Source organism: Pipistrellus kuhlii, unplaced genomic scaffold (assembly GCF_014108245.1).
Source record: "Pipistrellus kuhlii isolate mPipKuh1 unplaced genomic scaffold, mPipKuh1.p scaffold_m20_p_2, whole genome shotgun sequence".
In the NCBI taxonomy this organism is placed as follows: domain Eukaryota; kingdom Metazoa; phylum Chordata; class Mammalia; order Chiroptera; family Vespertilionidae; genus Pipistrellus; species Pipistrellus kuhlii.
In genome coordinates this window covers 57,692,932-57,709,791 of record NW_023425515.1, presented here as the reverse complement: position 1 = coordinate 57,709,791, position 16,860 = coordinate 57,692,932, and the positions used below count along the sequence as shown (strand labels likewise).

General features: G+C 34.9%; 1 protein-coding gene and 1 long non-coding RNA gene across 6 annotated transcripts in view; one reads left to right on the top strand and one right to left on the bottom strand.

Annotated features, from left to right (window-relative positions):
- The window catches only part of ZBTB20 (zinc finger and BTB domain containing 20), an 821,112-nt gene that overhangs the window by 735,774 nt on the left and 68,478 nt on the right, over positions 1-16,860 (bottom strand). The gene's annotated exons all lie outside the window — the stretch shown is intronic.
- LOC118722701 overlaps positions 1-16,860 on the top strand; it is a 137,912-nt gene that overhangs the window by 54,705 nt on the left and 66,347 nt on the right. The window lies entirely within an intron of this gene.

The window sequence follows — 16,860 nt, the reverse complement described above, 5'->3', positions numbered from 1 at the left end:
AATATATTTTATTGATTTTTTTACAGAGGGGAAGGGAGAGAGATAGAGCCCCCTACTGGGGATGTGCCCGCAGCCAAGGTACAAGCCCTTGACCAGAATCGAACCTGGGACCCTTCAGTCCGCAGGCCGAAGCTCTATCCACTGAGCCAAACCAATATCGGCTATCACTTTGTGGGGTTTTTTTTGTTTGTTTGTTTTTTTAGTGTATTCTCTTCAAATTTTATAAAATAGATAAACAGAACTATAAATAATATTCTCCAATGAGAGTATTCAGGGGATTCCCAGTTTATATTCAGATAATTAAATCATACAGCTATCTAGTTTTTCATAGCCAAATCGTTCCTTCTCAATTTTGTGGCATTTCATTTACTAGTATATCAGTAGCTATCAATATTTATTTAGGGGGTGTTTGAGTTTAATATGAGAAGAGAAAGAGAAAAAATAGAATAAGAAATGTTTTTCTTCTTTTACTTCATAATACAATTTGAGATGAAAAATAGCTGCTTAACAACAGGTTGTGTCTAATTAGTCCCTCAAAGAGTATGGTTTATTCTGTTGGCTCAATCTTTAAGCTTATCTATTCCAGAGTATGTGGTCATATAAATTCTCCACTGAGAATAAAATAATCATCATATTCCGATTAGTCACACATAATTTTTAAAATTATTATAGAACCACAGAATTAAAAATCATCTCATTACACTTTCGCCTTCTCCAAAGCCTCTAGTGAATGATCAGCCATTGCAATTTCATTCATCTTCAGTAGAATAAGCATCTCTCCTGACTGGGACAATATATTTCTTTTTATGCACAGTAAGATTTGAATCATTTTTAAATCAACGTTATTGATACATAAACTATATGCAATATAATGCGCATACTTTGAGTGCACAATTTGCTGTATTTTGATGAATGTGTATGCCCAGAAGACATATCTACAACCTAATTTCTGAAATCTATCTATATTGCCTGATATGGCAAAAGGCCGATTCTTTTGAGTACTCATTCCCCACATTATTAACAAGATCTCTCCACTTGGGCTGAACAAAACTAAGTATCTCCAATCCCTGTATAAGCTCTGGGTGTGGTTCATCTTTCAGCTCTCTGATTGTTCTTTGCCCAGCCTCCTGGAGGTTCACTGGAAGTATGCAGTTTACTATTACTATTTAGCAACAGACACAGCAATACTTTGCAGACTGCTGCAGCTTTCCCTTTATACCTCCCTCTCCTCCAGTACTCTACCCACTCTACTATTTCCACTTTCTCAATCTCCCTGACATTCAAGTTCTGTCTTCTCAACTCATTGTAATCATTGTGCTCTTCTTTGGTTCCCCTTCTTTGCATCATGGTCAGTAAAATATATCCAGCCATAAGACACAATTATTTCAATGCAGCAGAAGATGGCATTCGGTTTTTTTAAATATTGAGACAACCCTATTGTCTCATATAAATTTCAGGATTAAATTTCAAGAACCATATATTTTATGTGACACCTTTATGTTATAAATATTTCAAAAAATACAGAAATTATATTCATTCCTATTAAAGTTCATCTTTGAATAATTTTAAAATTTTATAGAAATTCCTAATCTTGCCGAAACCGATTTGGCTCAGTGGATAGAGCATTGGCCTGTGGACTGAAAGGTCCCGGGTTCGATTCTGGTCAAGGGCACGTGCTTTGGTTGCGGGCACATCCCCAGTGGGGGATGTGCAAGAGGCAGCTGGTCGATGTTTCTCTCTCTTCAATGTTTCTAACTCTTTATCCCTTTCAATTCCTCTCTGTGTAAAATCAATAAAATATATTTTTTTAAAGAAATTCCCATTCTTTCATCCAAATCACTGATATATAAAATAATATTGATGACAAGAACGTCAAAGACATTACATGATATCTTTCTCTAGATATACCTATGTTCTAACCATACTGAACTGTGTACCATTATCTAAACAACCTCCTCTTTATACCTATTTTCTTGATTTTATTTCTTAAAAGTATAGGCTTTAGGATAAACTGGTGAAGTTCAAATCCTGACTTCAGCAGTTTATAGAGCAAGTTACACTAAAACTTTCTGTATTTATAAGAATGATAATACAGAACCTACTTCAAAAGGATTCTTGTGAAGAATAAATAGAAGAGCATATAGTTAGTAAAGGTGTGCTAATGCTATTACTTACAAACCTTTTCCCTATTTTTAATACAAATCCTATATAAATCCTATATAATTCAGGTACAGTTTCAATGCCATTCTGGATCCAAATTGAGAGTATGTTTTCTTAATTAATAAATTTTTCCCAAAAATAAACAAACAAAAATAAATGACTACCTAAGTAACGTTTTCCAAATAGCTTATGGATCTACCTAAATCTACTGCCATCATTTTGTCAAATCCCACACTTATACCAAGATACATATGTTTGCAAACTGTTCTCATCTGATAACCTAGTTAACTTTATCAAAACAGGGAAATAAGATTACTATGATTAGTATGACTTGTTCTTTGTGAAATCTTGATGTGGCTCTTAATAATCACCTTGGTCTACATGATTACAAATAATCTATTCAATATTTCATCCTAGAACTTTGCCTAAGATAAGCAAAGTTAACTGTGTTCAAAACTTGTCTTTATCTTTAAGACTTTACACATTTGCTTATATCCAGTATTATATATCTTCTAACTCTCCAATGTAATCATATTTGAAAGTTATGAATTTCAGTGGAACAAGCATAGGCTTTAGCAAACATCCTTCGGTTTGGATTTCAGATGCTTTGATGTACAGCCGTGTGGCTTGAAAAAATTGTTTAATTTTAATAAACACAACTATAAATAGATAGTAACTTTTTGGGTACAGTGAATAATAAATGAGATTAACTAGAAAGGTCTGAACTAGAGCCTACTATTCAAAATTCTCTAGTTGATTGCTTTTCTCTTTTCTCACCTATGAAATGGGAATTGTCACAATGTTTTATTTCTCAGCATCACCATAAGAATTCAGTAAAAATATATATTGACAATGCTTTGAAAAACAAACATTACATAAATGTGCAGGATTTTTTAAAATATGATTATCATTTTAAAATAAAATGTGTCAAACTCTGTGAAGTTTTAATTTTGCCAAATTGGCATCTACAAACCATTGATTTCCATTCTCTCCTTCCAATATGAAGGTTATTCCTCTTAGCAAAAAATAATAATAATATATATATATTATTATTTTTATACACACACACACACAAAATAAATATTCATCATTTCTTCCTTCTCTGCATCACCTCCTAATATTATGTCATATGCTTCCAAATAATGACCCTGTCTATTCAGAAGAAGGTCACTTTTCATATCCCTTCTACTAGTAAAAGTTTATGAATCAAAAAGAATAAATTAGAGTGTCATTGGACATATAGAAGGGGGATAAAAAATTGAAACAGCTTTTCTCAAAGAATAGAAGACTTTAATTAGAATACCCTAAAAATCAATAATAAAATATTATGAACAGTAAATTTAATTATTTGTTTTTATGATGAAAATATTTCAATGTAGCTATATCTGAGTATACACTGATTTTTCCCCCAGGCCACAAGCAATTGTCCCTTCTGCCAACCACTAAATAAAAACTAAATAATATGCACTCTGTGAAAGAAAATATATATTTCATCCCTATTAAGCGACCAGAAAGTACTTTCTAACCCTGAACTTAGTCTGACCATAATACAGAATCTGTCATTAAGTGTTCAGTTCACACACATACACTCCAAACTGGTCCAACAACTTCTATTATGCCAGTTACCAGCATTGCCAGCCCCTTTGCCCTTCACTGCCTGGAGAACGTCCATCAGAAACAGGGAAGCGGAGCAAGCTGCCACAATGCACCATTGATGTTTGAGCAAGGCTGCCCAAGCAGCTGCAACAACAGGGCAACTCTTCAAAGTGTCAGCATTGAAACTTAGAATTCTCCCTCCCATAGAACTATCAATGAAAACCTTTATAAGCTACAATCAATTACAAAATAAATCTTTGAGATAAATCATGTTCTTTATTCATTTTTCTTCTTTTTCTCCTCTCAACACCAAATGTCCTTGGTTTAAAAAAAAAATTTTTTTTCAAGGAGAAATTCCCTCCTTTCTACCTCAGTCTCTGTTTCTGCCCTCTTATGTTCTAAAAATTCTCTCAAGGAGGTTTAAGGATGTCTGCTACACACTTTTGTTTATAAGACATGTTCTGGGGGTTTTGTTCGTTTGTTGTTGGATTTTTGTTGTTGGAGTTTTTTATTTTAAAACTTCAAAAGCACTTGATATTTTGAGCACATTCATACTGGATTTTTTGGCAAAGGATGTTTTTGATTATTGAAAGATAATCTAAATTCTAAACTGCATGCACTGAATCACATAACCTCCATATTTTTGAAACCACAACAAAAGTGATTTTACAGTAGCTATAGATGAATAGGTAATGAGTCAGAAACAGTTAAAATCATTCCATGAGAATGCATAAACTAGCCATGTGAAGATTTTGACCTTAAGTATTCAGACATTACTTAGAATGAGGGAAAACTATTCTTTGTTTAACAAGTGAACTATGTTTAATTTGTCCTATATGACTGTACCTACAAAGTTAAATCAAAGTTTAGCCATGTGTTTTCTTATTTCTCTTTAGCCATCAGTAGTTAACTTGCTTTTATTTGGAACACATATTAAAGGTATGAGAATTGCAGCAACAACTTTTAGATTTCTCGCCATAGCTTTTAACATGGAAATGACATGTGTACTATATAGGGATAAGAAGAAACCCCTGCAGCTAAATTTTATTCTGAAGAGACAGAATGTCCAAATTTCTGCAAAACCACAATATAAACTATTTAATTCCTCCAGCTTAGTCAAATATGTCCACTTCACCAATAGTTACCCTTCTATATGAAAAACCAAAATACTTATATTCTTAATATTATAATTTTTAAATGATTAGGTCTCAATTTTTCAAGTAATACATCTGTATGGCTTACCAGTTAAATAGTACCACAATATTTATTTTTAATAAAAACAAAAGTTTCCCAGCAAGCTCCCAGAAGGCAGACTTTAGATATTATTTTTTTGAAGGACATCAAATAAAAGACAGACACTCTCCAAACTCACTGGAAGGAATCTTGTCAGGCACCTAACCACAAATTGATACCTAACATTTCTGACACTTGCCTCTGCCTACAATGAATGGTCATCAAAGTCCTCTAGGATGAGAAGTTGCCAACTTCAGAGGTAGATAGCTATGCAAAGACATAGACAAGGCCTATATATGGATATTGAATTCAGAAACTGTTTTTTTTAACCTGTCTGCTAATAATATTAGTATAATAGTTATAGTTGTTTTTTTGGTTTTTCTATATAGCCCAACTGTTTATGATTACTGAACATAAATAAGATTAACTTAATACTCCTTTTATAGCTTATGTAAATATTATATTTTATGACAAATTAAAAATAAATGAGAAAGAAGGCAAAACTGGGATCATGACAGTTCACAGGATAGACATGAACAGTTTTCCTAGAGTTAATAATGCCACTTTTGTCTCCAACTCCCAAGTTATGCAACAGAAATGTAAAACTTCTCTGAATATATTTCACAATCTTTTTTAAATTTCATTTATTTTTTCAATTACAGTTTCCATTCAAAATTATTTTGTATTAGTTTCAGGTGTACCGAATAGTGATTAGACAATCATCTACTTTACAAAGTGATCCCCTGATATTTTAGTTACCCACCTGGCACTATACACATATTACAATAGTGTTAACTATATTCTCTGTGCTTTAAAATACTAGTAGTCATCCCTGTGACTATTTTATAACTATGAATCAGTACTCCTAATCCCTTCTATTTCATACTCTGAAGCATGAAGCATTCTACTAATTCCAACTCTTTCTTTTAAAAATATCTCTTTTTTATTTTTCCATCTTCCAGCTCAACTGAGGACTAATTATTCTTAGGATCAATGAACAGCTGCTGCCCAGGAACTTCCATTCCCTTCACCCTTACCTCATTCTCATCACTTATTTCCTAAAAACTCTTTTTCCTCTTTTCTCATATTACCATAATTTGCATGTAAAAAGATTCTTGAGGAAGCAATCAGGGAATATACATTTAGAGAATCATGCATCTAAAAATGTCTTTCTTTCCTATCCTCACACCTGATTAATAGTTCGGCTAGGTATAGAACACAAGTTAAAAGTAATTTCCTTCAGAATTTTAGCCATGTCTTCTAGCTTTGGTTATTGCCATTGAGAGAGCAAATACCATGATGTTTATTGAGCAAATGTATACGTAAGGTTTATATTTTTTCTCTAGACATTACTATTATTATCTCTATACTGCCGGCATTCTAAAATAGTCCAGTTATGTACTTGGCACAGATCTGCTTTACATATATTTTAATGTGCACCCAGCAGAACTCATGTTCTTCAGTTCTGAAAATTTTTATAATTTTATGATAACCTTCCCCTATAATTTTCTTTGCTCTCCCCTGTTTTCTAGGACTTCTATTAATCATATTTTTTGTATTTGTTGTTAATCCTCACCCAAGGATATTTTCCATTTATTTTTAGAGAGAGTGAAAGGGAAGAGAAAAAAAAGAGAGAGAAATACTGATGTGAGAGAGACACATGGATTGGTTGCTTCCTGCATGCCCCAACCAAAGCCAGGGATTGATCCTGCAACCTAAGTGCATGCTCTTGACCAGAATGGAACCTGCAACCCTTCAGTCCACGTGCCAACACTCTATCCACAGACTTGTTAGATTGTCTGATTTTGTCTTTTTTCTCCCATTTTCCATTTACTTCACTTTTTTGCTCTATTTTTAAGAAAGATTCAATTCTACTATTAAAATTAAATTATTTCAGCTATTATGAGTGTTTATTCTCTAATTATTCTTTTTTTATACTACCCTAGCATGTTTCATAAAAGTACTATCTTAACCTATCACTGTGAGTATAATTCTATTTTACTTCACCTATTGTCTTCCATAGGAAGTATTGCCTCCAGTTCTTGAGCCAGACCTGACACATGACTGGATTGCTTTCTCATTGCCACAATCCACTTGTATATAGCTTTCTCAGTTATACTGATTCCTCCATCCACCTTAAATCTTCCAAAAATGCTATCTCTTTTATATGTTGCTTTCTCTTCCTTGTGAATTCAGATATTTTAGTCTTTTACTCACACTTTTAATCCCTTCCTAGGAAGGAATGAGGAAAAAAACATGTGTTCAAATCACCTGGTTTAACTAGAAGTCTGCTGTTAAAGTTTCTAAAAATGTTAATCCTACCAATATCATCAAGTTATTCATAGACATAAAATCATAGGGTTTTTACTACTAAAAAGCCTTCTCAAAGATCATCCAATTCAACCTCTAGTTTTAGAGTTGAGCAAATGGAAACTCAAAATGTTTAAGTGGTTTAGGCAAGGTTATTTAACTAGCAATTCATACAGCTGGTACTTGAACTTTCCTCACTACGGTACTGCTTCATCACATAGATAACTCTTTAAAGCAGCTACTCTCTAAGGACTCCCAGACACATCATAAAATTAAACCATTTGAATAAGCCACTCTATTTTTGGGTTAACGAAATGGGGGAAGGGTGGCATAAAAGAAAATTTGGAGAACAATGACATCAAGAATAAGTATCTGATTACCAACTTTATTTTCCACTAAAATTTTCTAATCAGTACTGTCCCATGAAACTCACTCTCCTTAGTCTGCTTCAACATGCCAGGTACCCTAATTTTTATTTTTTCAGGTCACAGGATCCCACCATGTTTTCTCAAAGCAATGTTTGAAATTCAACTGAATTATTTATAACTTTTCTTATCTCTCCCTCTCACATTCTCCCTGACCTCAAGCTGGCCAGCAGCCTGCTCTTCCTAAAATAATCCTTTCCTCCATGAATACCGCACAAGGAAAAATCTTGAGAGTCATCCTAAACTTCTTTTCCCTTAATAGTACCCACGCCCCACTCCTCCATCTAGGTAGTCCCCAAATCTTATTATTTCTACTTCCTAAAAATCTCTTGAATCCATTCCTGGTGATGTTTCTCACAGCCTCAAAGCTACAGTTTCAGTTCCAGCCTTCACTGTATTTAATCCTGGTTACCGTTAACTGTCTTCCCCAACTGGTCTCACAGGGCAGTCTCTTCTCTTTATATCCATTCTTCCTCACTCAATTTGCTGAAACAATATAACTAAGGAGTCATTTCCTTAACATGCCATATGCAAGATACTTCATATTAGACACCTGCACAGTTCTTCATCTTGATCTCCTGTAGCTTCTAAGCTTGCATTTTATTGAAGTAGGAACCAGGTAAAAACCAAAAGGCTTTTGTTGAGTTCTCTACTCACAATGGATTTTCATTACTAAATATGAACTGTCCTTTCCTATCCTCCTAGATAAAGAAGGAATCAGATGAAAAGAGAAAATATTACTAAAAGCCCATTGTAACCCTAAAAAAAAGTATTTGATAAAGTTCAGTTTACCATAACATTTTATATTTACATTTATAATATTTTATCTTTTAGGAGTATAATTTATTTAAATGCATTAGAAGTACATTAAATTAAGTACCCAGAACAATAAAGATGCAAATTACCAGTACATATATGAACATGAAAATAATAACTGGACCTTTCAGATGTGAAATAATTAACAGATCAACACATTATTAAAGTGCAGGCCAAATCTAAGGATATTTTATACAATAGCCACTAAAATTACAAATTTAAATAAGGACCATGTATTAATCACCCTTAATTCCCTACAGTGAAAAATACAATCCCAACATAATAGGTGCCCAATGAATGAATGGATGGATAAATGAATGATTAAATTAAATGATTGATAACATCAGACCAACAGACCCAGCAATAGTCAGCAATATATTATCTTCTAGGTGATAAGCCAAATAATTCAATGGAACTTATTATTATAGTTGATCACTTGGTCAAAATGGCATGAATACATATTTTTTTAAAGTGTGTGTATCTATTCAGCAGATCTTTATATGGACCATCAGTCTGATCTTTATTTGGGCATTTGTTAAATCTTTCAATGAGTGACAGCAAACATTTTCAACATAAAAAAAAACTATGCTATTTGAAAAACAAGTAAAAAAAGAAAGGTGATCCTGTTGTTAGTATTCTTCTCTTTAGATTGACCAACATGCATTTCTCCAATACAGAGAAATGAGAACCTTCTTAGCTAGAACTTTAAGTTACTGCTTTTCATATTATTACAATGATATTTAACTGCCTTCTAAGCAAATTAGAAACCGCACCATTGTATATTCACATATACCTAATTGATCATTTCTTCTATTTTATCTACCTCAGGTTTCATGATATTCTGACCACTATTATGGACTAAAACCAACTTGCTTTCCTACCTCAATTTTAAGTTTCAGCAAAACTGCTAGTGAGGTATTATCTTATAACCTAAAGTTTGGCAATGCATCCCAGGCCAGTTATAGAAATGCCTTAATCCACAACCTGAAATTTAAAATATCAAGGGTATAGGCCCCAGGGATTTGAGTCAAGAACAGAGCACTCTGGGCATCCAAACTGAGACTGGCTTTTTTCTGTGCCTGAAAATGTCCTTAACAAGGGGTTCTGAATATTGTGCTGACTAACAGAAATATTAAAGGAAAGATTCCCTTGATTCCTACCATCTCAAAAAAACCTTGTGTAACAAAGATCCTCACTGTGTTCAACACCTGAATACCTAGCCTATTATACTTCAGTATAAAGACAGCTATTTCCTTGAATACTACCTTGTTTTTATAAGTTCCACTGTTGTCCTCATGTAAAATGACTCTATGGATATGATGTAGATAAAGAAGAAAAAAATGGATAGTCAACAAATTAAGGAATAAAATTATAAATTAGAAAGAGGAAAATATGTTAACAAATGCTGACATACAAAAGAGCAAAGAAAAATGTATGAGGACACACCACAGGGCCACGGCCTGAGGACAGACAAAACTGAAAGGACATGTAATAATTGAAAGAAAAGCACAGGAAAGGCAGAGTAGGGGAGATATGTGAATAATATCATGGGTAGGAAAATATATATTGTATGAGCTGAGGAATAATCCTAATGTTATAATGAGCTATAAAATAGGAAGACAATATTCCTTTTTACCTAAAAGCTTTATGACAGGTAAGGATTGGCTACAATAGGCAAAACAAATAGATCTAAATTTCATAATAGGCACAAAAAGTGATACTTATCTTATTTAGGAACTCAAAAGGATAGTTAATAACTTTATACCATTTAAATGTGTTAATTGTAGAAAACATCTTAAATTCCACTTTGCTACCCAATTGCTTTATTTTTAAAAATTATGGAAGTGCCATGTAAGTCATCTATAGAAGGTGAATGGTATCACTTATCTAATAATAATAAAAGAAACAGTTAATAGCATATTCATTCTAATGCCACTGACACTGAATCAACTGTTATAACGTTCAAACCAAGGAGAAAACGATCAGCAGGGTTGGCGTTATCTCTCACCCTAAAGTTGGGAGTACATGTGTAGGCAGGAAAACAGGATGTGAAATGATATGAAGATGTGTGTGGCAACATTTAGAAAGAAGGCAAGAAAATGCTTAATTCTCCTCTGAAAAGCAGTTGTTGTTTTTTAAATATATTTTATTGATTTTTTTACGGAGAGATATAGAGAGATAGAAACATCCATAAGAGAGAAACATCGACCAGCTGCCTCTTGCACACCCCCTACCAGGGATGTTCCCGCAACCAATGTGCATGCCCTTGACCGGAATCGAACCTGGGACCTTTCAGTCCGCAGACCGACGCTCTATCACTGAGCCAAACCAGCTTCGGCTGAAAAGCAGTTTTGAAATGTGGATTCATTTATAAAAATCTGTAACCTACCAATCAATAGCATTTAGAAACTGATGGGAAATAGTACAATACCTAACCTTTCAATCAGTATTCAACTACCCCACAACTGTTGAAGTGTAGCTACCAGGAATTTTTGTCAAGATTGTATTTTCTTTTCCTTTGTTCTCTATTTACAATTGTGATAGAACTAATGTAAAGCTTAGATTTCTCTGAAGTGAGAAACACCTTAGCTAGATAACTAGGCTCAATGTGAATAGGTCCCCTGTAGGAAGTTCACACAACTCCAATACTCCTTAATCTCTCTGTATATCAATCTTTTGATAGTCTTTAGCTGAGACTACACCCACGTAGTCCTTTCCTTATGTCTCAAATATATTTTCAAGTCTCAGCATTTCCTGAGAACAGGTAGTTAATAGTCAAACTTCCTCTTCTGAGAAATCCTGAAAAAAGGGGTGGAGTAGGAGTAGGAAATAAGATAGTTTTGATGTCAACCCAATCAGAACTATTACATCTTGCTAATAAAATATTTCAGTAGCTAGTAGAAATGGTCCGAAAGATTATAATTGTTATATAAGTGTACATAAGCTTCACTACATATAATCTCAAATGCTGCTGATGCTGCTGCTGATGACAATGATGTTGAGGATGATGATAGCTACCTCTTTTAGTACTTGTGCCAAACATTGTTCTAAGTGTTATGTTATATATGTACTAGTAGCCCAGTGAATGAAATTCGTGCATGGGGAGGTGGGGAGGAGGGTGTCTCTCAGCCCGGCCTATACCTTCTCCAATGTGGGATCCCTCTCTCAATCTGGGACCACTGGCTCCTAAGTGCGCATCTGCCTGCCTGCCTGATTACCCGTAACCACTCTGCCTGCCGGCCTGCTTGCCCCCAAATGCCCCCCGACCAGCCTTCTCTCCCCTCACTCCCTCTACCCCCGCCAACCTGCTCTCTCCCAGTTGCCCCTCCGCCAAAATGACCAACCCAGCTGCCCTCCCCTCCTGGCCTGATTGCCCCCAACTGCCCCTGCCTCGGCTCTGCCACCATGGCTTTGTTTGAAAGAACATCCAGAAGGTCTCCTGGTCTAATTAGCATAGTACCCTTTTATTAGTATAGATTATCTCATTTAATCCTCACACTCTAAAAAAAGGTCCTTGTTAGGTAAACTTATTTTCATCTTCCCTTTATACAGGATTCTGAGACACAGAAAAAAGCCAGTTAAAGCAATTTTAATATATTTAGCTTATTTAAAGTTAAAACAAAATGTACACCTGCTTGGCCAACTGTTTGATGCAGGACAAGGGCTGTCACTGACTCTTAATTTGCTGTCTCATTATTCTTCTTGCTTAACTGTACCACAATATATTTAAAGTCAGTGAGAGTTTAGAGGTCTTTGTTTTGTTTTTTAAGTCAGGAAGTGCTTAAAGGGACTTACAAAGTAAGTTGAATGCAGGATCCTTCCAGGGTTTTACTTTAATCCTTTTCTCCATCCCAGGAATTATTTCCTGGATGTCTAGGGCACAGCTATTGAGACTATAATTTATTTAGTAATTTACCTTTTTTAAAAAATATTTTTTATTGATTTCAAAGAGGAAGGAAGAGGGAGAGAGAGAGATAGAAACATCAGTGATGAGAATCATTGATTGGCTGCCTCCTGCATGCTCCCTACTGGACATCAAGACCGCAGCCTAGGCATGTGCCCTGACCAGGAATCAAACTGTGACCTGCTGATTCACAGATCCGAGCTCAACCACTGAGCTATACCAGCACAGCTAGTGATTCACCTTTAAAAAGTCTTTAGACATTATTCAACTTAAATGTCATTAACTCAACAACTTTTATACTTTTTACTCATATTTCATCAGTTTGCATAATTAAATTACAATTGCACATTTGATTGGAATAAACAAAATTGAAAACACACACAAATGACTTTAGGTAACCATACCAGCAGATAAACAGATAAACAGAAATGCACCATTTTCAGAAGGCATTCTATAGGCCTGAAGTAGGGATTGGCTAAGAGGATTGCTACTGTATTCATAACTTCCCTAATTCCCAAAGAATACTATTTAATAGGTAGATCATGTTTCTGGCAGAATTAATTTACAATTGAAAAAATATAATCAGATTTGATAAAAGTATTTATAATATCAAAATTCTACACTAAAAAGTAACATTTTTCTTATCTTTCTCAATTAGAAATCCTCAGAGATCCTTCACTGATAAAAATTAAAGTCACAAATTTCCATCCCAAACTAAATTAAGTATAAGGAAGCCCCTTCCCAAAGCATGAACATCCCCAACTAGACCACACAAAAACTTACAATAAATGAAGAAACTTAGGCTTTAACAAAGAAACTCCCTATTAAAGGAAGTCATCACCTTATGGAAATAACTAAATTGAAAGCTCAGGTTCGGCCACATACTACTTGTTTGATGTGGGGTTAAGTTACTTCTCCTGGAGCTACAGTACCCTATCTAAAAAAGGAGACAATAACTGTTCCCATCTCACAAAACTATAGTCAGAATTATATAAAATAAAACATATGAACCATCATACACATATAAGTTATTATTATTGGAAAATCCTACTTTGTATTTTGAACACAGAACTTAAGAGTCAGGGGAGGCCATTTCACAAATGATGAGGCTGAGGGCCAAAAGTGTAAATTCCTTTTCTACTTACAGTAGCATGGATGACAGAGCAGAAATACAGAATTCTTGATTAACCAGGAAAATAATATCACAGTCCAGGGAGTGGGGTCAATTGGAGATTCAAGGAGACAGAAGTCCCAGAATGAACTAATGCTGCAGTGTAAACTGTCATCAGAGATAAAATGTTAAAGACTGAGCAGTTTTATACAATAAGACCTAGCAATGTGGTAAAGATATTAGAGAAGAGATTTAAAACATCAACCAAAATTTTTTCAACTTTATCAAATACAGATAAATATTTATCATATACAATAAAATTTTGATGCCTTTTCAAACTACAAAAAGTGATGAATTTGAGTTAATTCTCTTATTTATGCTATTCCTTTCTACTGGTCAGAATAATTATCCATAGGTTAGGAAGTTAGGAAAACAATAGGATGGACGTCAGTGAAGTTCAAGCACTTTAATTGGATTCCTTTGGGTATAGTTTGTTTCCCTTTTTTTTTCTGGCCAGCAGTTCAGCAGGGGAAAATGATCTAACATAGCACCATGGCACGAAGGGACAGACCCTGAGAGCCTGTCTCTCTATGATGACTGTTCTTGTGCATCCAGGCCGCCTATTGAAACTAACAATGCCTGCTGCTGCTGCAGAAGAGGATCATCCAAACTCTGAAAATGAAACACATCATACAAAGGGATGAAAGAATTCTTATTCCACAGGGTTTAGCTTGCAGCTGGTCATGCATGCCAGAGGGGTGTGCCATGAAGATGAGAAGGAAGCTTCCAAGAGAATGGCTGTGGCAACCAATTGGACATTTTGAAATACTTAGGAAACTGTTCTTTTGAAACTAATGTGAATAACTAGACTTCTTTATAGCGGGACTTGGAGAGTCAGGGTTTTTTCATCTCTGCAATTCACCAAGCGTAAATATTCTTGTGATTAAAAGAAACTTTAAAAAAATCTAATTGGTTATACTCATTTGGGGTTCCCCATTTATAGGAAGAGACCATTTTATATAGTTGATTTGTCTCCTTCTAGACTAGAGCTCAATGCTACTTCAAAGCTTAAAAATGTATACAGGAATAGATGTTGTTTCCTGCAATCGATTCAAGTGCACTGAATAATACATTGTTATACAAAACAGCACAGTGGTTAAGACCACATATGTTGAGGGCAGATCAGCAGTGAAACTTGAAGGACACTCATCATATGGCATCAGGTCCAATGGACCTAATAGCGTGGAATAGCTTTATTGAGTGAGTTTGCCCACAAAAGGTGTTCTAAATAGAGTTAAAAGTTATCAGAACCTTCCCTGCAGCCACCATTGTTCCTGCTCCTCAACTGGTCCCAGCAAGATGCAATGCAGTTTTTTCAGGTTCCCTGAACATCAGTGTCTAAAAGACAGCCCAAAGCAGTGCCTAGGACTTTGGAAAGATATGTCATAAGGAAGCATCAGACTTCTATCCTATAATGAATTTACTTCCACCAGTCAAAACTATAAACATTTGCTCTCCCCACCACCAGCTCTTTCCCCGTCCTGTTCCAAAAACCTCATCTTTCTTTTTTTACTTAATTAAAGTAAGCAACTCCTTTCATTGCACATAATGGTACATACATTAGACTCAGGAATTCATTTTTTACCTCTTATACCACTGATTCCAACTAACTCTGCCATAAGTAGGTGTGTAGCCTTTTAGAAGTTACTTAATCTAATTCTGCCTTAGGTTCCTTGTTGATAAAATGTAAATAAATATCTGTCTGAGGAGAATGTTCTGATGAATAAGAACATAATATTTACCTCGTAGTTCAGTAATCAGTGCAAAGGGTGATTCAATAAATAGTAGTCATTGTGTCTACAAGAGGAGTAACAAATAGTCACATAAGAAACTGAATTGAGAAAGGGGGTATAATATAAAAAATATTCTCCTACCTTTTCAGCGCACTATTGTTGATTCAAACATTGTATCATTTTTCTCAAGTTAGATCACATTTTACAAGAAGCATTACTTCCTTGAGGATTATGCCGAAGAGAACAGAACTCATTGGAGAAATATTTCCATTGCACATATTCAATCCATTAGTTCTAATTAATGTCTTTCAGACCACTGTAAACAAGTTTTTGGTACAAGTGTTTTAACTTTTCAAAGAGCCACTATTATATTTTATGCAGAAATGTTTGGCATTGAAGGGTATCTATAATTGTTCTAATGTTTCTTGTTCCCCCGCTTTACCACCACTTCTACTCCTTTAGTAGCTCTTATAACTTCTATCAAAAAGAGAAGACAATTTGGATGGAATTTGATTTAACTACAAAACCAAAGTTAAAATATATTTGTGAAAAATTAATCTCACTTTGTCATTCTACAGGTACCATCTCATTCAACTGCACAAAATAAACTTTTGGCCCTGAATCCATTACCAACATATTCTAAAGAGAGATACAATCTTTCAGAAAAACCTAACAGCAGGGAAAGAAAAAATACTAGAGGCCCATTGAACAAAGTTTGTGCACGGGAGTGGGGGTGGGAGGGAGGGGGGTGTCCCTCAGCCCAGTCAGCACCTTCTCCAATCTGGGACCCCTTGGGGAACATATGACTGCCGGTTTAGGCCTGATCCTTGTCACAATCCAGGACCGCTGGGTCCTAACTGCTAACCTGCCTGCCTGCATGCCTGATTGCCCCCTAACCACTCCCCTGCCAGCTCGATCACCCCTGATTGCCCTCCCCTGCCGACCTAATCGCCCCAAACTGCCCTGCCCTGCAGGCCCGATTGCCCCCAACTGCTCTCCCCTGCCGACTATCTTGTGGCAGCCATCTTATGGCAGCCATCTTGTGATGATGTAGTGTAAAACTACCTACACTTTTATTATATAGGATAAATATGGTATCCAAATAAGGAGATTATAATGAAATATATATATAAAGAGAGACAGTGATATAAGTAATACAATAGAATTTTATCCATACACAGTAAAATAAAATACATAATTCATTTCACATAAAATATTTTAAATTCAAGTTTTAGTCTAATAAAAACACTAAAACGGACTTTAGATAAATCTCTACCATTAATTATTTCTTTATATCATGAAATTTTACTCACAAATTTTCATACTAAAATCCTTCAAAGACAAAAACTTATATTTCATTCTAAAGGAATTGATCAACTATTTGTGAATATCTGACAGCATTTTTCTCACAATTCCTTTTAGTAGCACCCATCCAATTAGTCACCAGATCCTGTCAGTGTTCTCTTTCTGTTCCCATTTGTACTGCCCCAAATCCTAAATATGTAGTTTAAT